Consider the following 5326-nt stretch of genomic DNA (forward strand, 5'->3'; position numbering starts at 1 on the left):
GACACCTTCTTGTCACTAGGTCTTGTTTTGTGTAAGAAACTGTTCTTAAAAAAAAAAAAAGTCCACAGAACAACAAAACACACACAAACCCCACCACACCAAACCTCCATTGGTAGAACTTCTACAGCTTCCCCACGTAACCCATTTCAGCATTCAGCTGTCCTCAGCTGGAGAGCACTCTCAGCATCTCAGCCAATTTTTAAGAGAACACCATTCTTTTGATTTACCTGATCAGGAAGCGTGGTAACACAATGCTGGAAAAAACATCAGACTTAGGATTTCAGCTCAACATTTCCAAAGTAAGTAGATTTCTGAAAATGCTAAAGTGTCCATTTTATAGAACAGATAACCAGAGATCCTACAGGAACAAGACCTGCTTGCAGGAGCCAAGGATCTGGTCCTTAACACTAGGGAAAAAAAAAATATATTAAATTCTTGGTGTTAATTCAAGTGTAGTTTGTCATGAATCAGATACAGAGAGACCAATGATAGTCCAGCAAGAAAAACAAAAGGTGAAGATAAAGCTTGAGGGAAAATTATCTGATTAATTTCAAAGCAGAAAATATTTATCTTCTGATAGTTCTGCAATAGTAACTTTTCCCCTTTTGTCCAGGATGACTAATATACTACAGATACCATATTTTATCTGATGGATACAGGCTTAGTACAGTAAGAGCTAGTCATCGCAGTATTATTGAAGAGGTGCACGCTGATAAGCTTTGAGATGGTCTTGTTCTGAAGCTTAGGCGAGTCAGAAATCAGTTTGCTCACGAAAACACAGCTCTTAAATAATTGTGTACGTAAATCTTATGCATAAACTAGTTTGCAATAAGCTGAAATTTTACCAGTACCTTTGCTCACACAATCTGGTTTCATGTCATGCAAGTCAGACCCAGAATTAGAACAATGATTTTGATATGTCAAGAAGCTACAGTTGCATTATATAATTTTCTTTAGCTATGTCTGTACTTAAATTTTTTGATCTCAAGAGCAGCATTTAGATGTGGGGTTTCTGCAGTTCTGTATCTCCTTCAGCCCGAGCAATTTTACTTCAAAGAGCAGTTTCATGGCCAAGATCCTAGGCTAGAACCTGGATTCGTTTCACAGCTCTGCAGTAGAATTCCTGGGGGGCCTTTGCCAGCTATTTAATCATTTTTTAAGCTGGGTTCTCAATTACTTCTGTATCTGTCAACTCAATTTCTCTGTCTCTGAAGAGTGGTGATAGTACTTATCACATCTTGCTTTTGTGTGCCTTCCCAGATGGCAAACTTTTTGAGCAAGGACTGATAACAGTCTTAACATCAGTACAGCACCTGGCACACTGAGGTCTTGGGTTGGCCGCAAAATAAACAAAACACCTCCCTCAATCTCCTTCCTGCCATAACCAAAAAAAACCCAAAACATTACTTGATTACGTATTATGATTTTTTTTCAGCCCCACTGTTTTCCTCCAGGCTCCTTTTATGTGAAAGGAGGCAGTAAATCCTACAGCAAAACAGAGGGAAGGCCTCATGCATCAAGTACCAAACTCCAGTCCACCTCCCTGGGGAATCTGCGAGCCAAGTCACAAGGATCCAGTGGAAAAAACCCCACTTAGCAGAACAGAATCAACATCTACATTCCAGAAGAATCAAGCATAGAAATAGCTTTTGCACCAAAGCAAGCTCAGGTCCATCAATTTTGATGTGTTTTTAAAGATGATCCACCAGGGTCTTCTGCACAAAAGCAGAATGCATTTCCTAAACCAAAAATGGCAGATGTGATAACGCAAAAGGTGATTAAGGCACAGCAGAGGTGGAAGATCCTCTACTAATTTGTACCCTTCCCCTGCTACTGGCCACCATGGCAGAATTGAACATTACATTTCAGTCAGCAAATTTTCTTGATTCCATACAACAAGAGTAAAAATTTAACCACCTGGGATGCCTAAGACAAGATGACCTAAGTGTCCTTTCTAGCCTTATTTCCCAGCTTAGTTCACAAAAGAAATAGGCTAATACTATTTAGTCCAATTTCAGCTTCTGGCTACTGAAAGACAAGATTTTTTTATGGATGCTGCTCCTCTCCACCACACAGCATTGGAGTTACTGTAGCTCTGGCTTGTTGCAGACTGTTCCAGCTTCAGGAGAACGAGTCCTTGCCTTTCAGCACAATGATTACAACAATAAGCTAAAAAAAGCAAAGTATACAAAAGTGTGGCCTCTCTTCCAAGTGAGACATTTGCATCCTTTCACCAAATTAATAAAAATCCAGTCGCTCGAATTTTGAATGTCACAACTGTAATTCCCAAAGAATAGCTTTCAAATACTGCACTATACCCACAATAGAAATCAAAGTCTATGTCCAACTTCCAATCAATATTCTACTGTTAAACCATAAAATTCTTATTTAGCAGAAGTATGTCCTGCCAACACACACACAAGTAAATATCTTTTTCTGAAGACCCCACCAAGACACAACAAAATTAGAGACAAGAGGCTTAGGCACACAAATTCCAAGAACAAGCTAAAATATCTGTTAAATTTTAAAATCTAATATTATAAGGATTTCTAAAATATAAAACAAGTTACTGTGTAATTTTACCAAGATAATTTTCTGTCAAGTTCTGCTTTTTCCTTATGCAAGAGTCTCTGCAGTTATTTTTTTAATAATTTTTTTTGGTTTTATCAGAAATTAATATGGCTCATCAGAGCAACTTTAGTGTGATGGTTCTGTGCTAAAATAATACCCCATGTATAATAATTTACATTAAATCTTTTTGCTAAATACATATTGTTCCCATCAGTGAACAAACAGCCTATCCAAACGTCCAGATAATTTGTTTTAACAACATGTTACTGTTCTTGGGTAATGCAACAAAGCAGGCAATCACAGATGAGTGAGCAATATGCCAATAAAATTGAAAGAAATAAATTAGTATCATGGTAACACATGTGTCTTCACAATTAATAAATTCCACTCCATCAGTCTGTGATTTAATTATGCATTATGTATAGGGCTACCATGAATCATTCATGTATTCTGTTAACTAAATGGCCAGATACAAAGCTTATGATGAGAATATTTACATGAAAACATAAATGTTCATGAGGAGTAGGACACAAAATGATCCTAAATTAATTTTTAGTTCATAGTGGGTTTTGGGGGCCACATGAGGGTTTGGTTGGGTTTTTTTTAAAAAAAAGTTGCTGTGTTTGGGGTTTCTTGGGGGGGGGTTGGGGGTTTTGGTGTTTTTTTTTTAAAAAAAATACCCAAACACCAAGTTGCAATGACTGATCACGCTGCAGCACAGCAGCTCCCAACCACCTCCCCACAGAAGCTGCCCAGACACCCCCGCCAAGGGCAGGATGTCTCCCCGAAAGCCTCAGATTTGTCCCCAAAGAGCCATCCTTGCTAAAAAAAAAAAAAAAAAAAAAAGATGAACCTTTTAGCCAGACAAAATAGCTCTCTGTCCACTTCACCTGTAACAAAGCGAGTTTTTCCTGCAATAGTCCACAGCTAAGAGTACTAAGCAATTCCTTAACATGCTCCTTTTCAGGAAATCCAGCTCTGTCTGTTGTCTGCCAACAGAGCCCTAAATGAGGTTGCTCAAAGTAAGATTTGTCCCTGTGGTCTCCTCATTTTCCTCACACTCTATTGCTCCTTTCTGTCAAGAGCCATCTCCATCAGGACTTCCCGTCTCCTGATAGACTGACGGGGCTACAGATTAAGACATAATGCTTTCTGCAGAGAAGAAACGCAGATACAGCAGGAGCAGAACATCACATAGTAAGTCAGGACTATATGACTCGTACTTATTGCACTGTAAAAGAATAATACTTGGTCATTCTCTGCTTGGAAGAATTATTCACCCCCTTACTCTCAGGCCTAACGAAGAGGAGACTTATCCTTTCACAGTGTCTGCTGGAAAGATCACAGAAGCTAAGAGCATTCTGATTAGTGAGTTCTAGATGTCACTCAGTCACCACAAACACTGAAACAGGGAGGCATGACTATGTAGGTCTTGCTGCCTGGCACCAAGACAAAAGGTATGCAAAATCACAGCAATATTCAACAGGATCAGGCATTATGAGAGGCAAGAAAGCTTTTCAAAGGCAAAATAGGAGCAGATGGTCCCCTTCCATACATCCCTTAGAGTCAATTTTCATCTAGTTACATGAAGCTAAAACCTCAGAACAATTATATGAAGACCTAAGATGGTCTTGCTCTGGAAGCTACTTAATACAATTCTAGTATCTCCCTTTAACATATATTTATGAATAAGGCATGGACAAATGTTTCTGAGATTTTGGTCACATGATAAAAGATGTGTTTTGAAAGTTTATCCAGATACATCCTCTCATTTCCAGCAAGTTTTCCTGACTCTTACAGTCATATAAAAGAGTTGGATATTTCTAGATATGTTTTGAAAGTTTATCCAGATACATCTTCTCATTTCCAGCAAGTTTTCCTGACTCTTATAAGCGCTGCAACTCTATCACTTCTTGGCTGAGGTTGATGGAATAAGAAGCTTTTGAGCCCTTTATGTTAAACTTGGCACTAAAATGCCCTGAGTGACTGTTACTTCTGTGATTAAGAAAGAACTCGGGAGAGAAAGTGGCTGCAGCTAAATATGGATTTGTCGACCTCTATCCATCCAGAAATACTGAAAAGGTATTACCAAGTACATCCTGCACCGAGTTCAAAGTAGAAATATACAGTCTGCTCTCTCCACTCATGTAGTTTTATCCAAAAAATACTATTTAGAGGAACACAGCAGATGTCTATACAGCACATTGCATCTGGCATACGCAGTTTGCAGCACATCCTAATCAGATCTCTGCCATCTCTGCAGCTGCACCACTGCTTGCAAGTTAAGCACTTTCCCACAAGGCCCCAGGGAGGCGGTACCAGGGGACCACTTCCCCTCCCACTACAGATGCAGTTTCTCTTTCCTGGTATTCCTGAAGCTCTCCACTTTCCCCTACATCTCTCTGCTGCTGCTGGAGGCAGAGGAACTAAGTATCCCTCACTCTTCCACTGCTGGCTTCTTCAGTAAGTGCACTGCCAGCCAAGAGCTTGGTGGACCTGCCCCAGTTACAACCTAAGCATCCCTCACTCTTCCACTGCTGGCTTCCTCAGTAAGTGCACTGCCAGCAAGAGCTTGGTGGACCTGCCCCAGTTACAAACAGCTAACTAGTAAAGGATGGCTCCTGAGCCTACAGAGGCACTACAGAAGATAAAGCAGAAGACCATTCACCAGTTACTGTTCCTGTGTTTTCTGCCCTGGAGCTGATTAAAGTTTTGTGGGGGTTCCTTCAGCTGAAAGGAGCCCTTGGGTAACCAT

This window comes from Calidris pugnax, unplaced genomic scaffold, assembly GCF_001431845.1.
Source record: "Calidris pugnax isolate Ruff unplaced genomic scaffold, ASM143184v1 scaffold196, whole genome shotgun sequence".
Taxonomy (NCBI): Eukaryota; Metazoa; Chordata; class Aves; order Charadriiformes; family Scolopacidae; genus Calidris; species Calidris pugnax.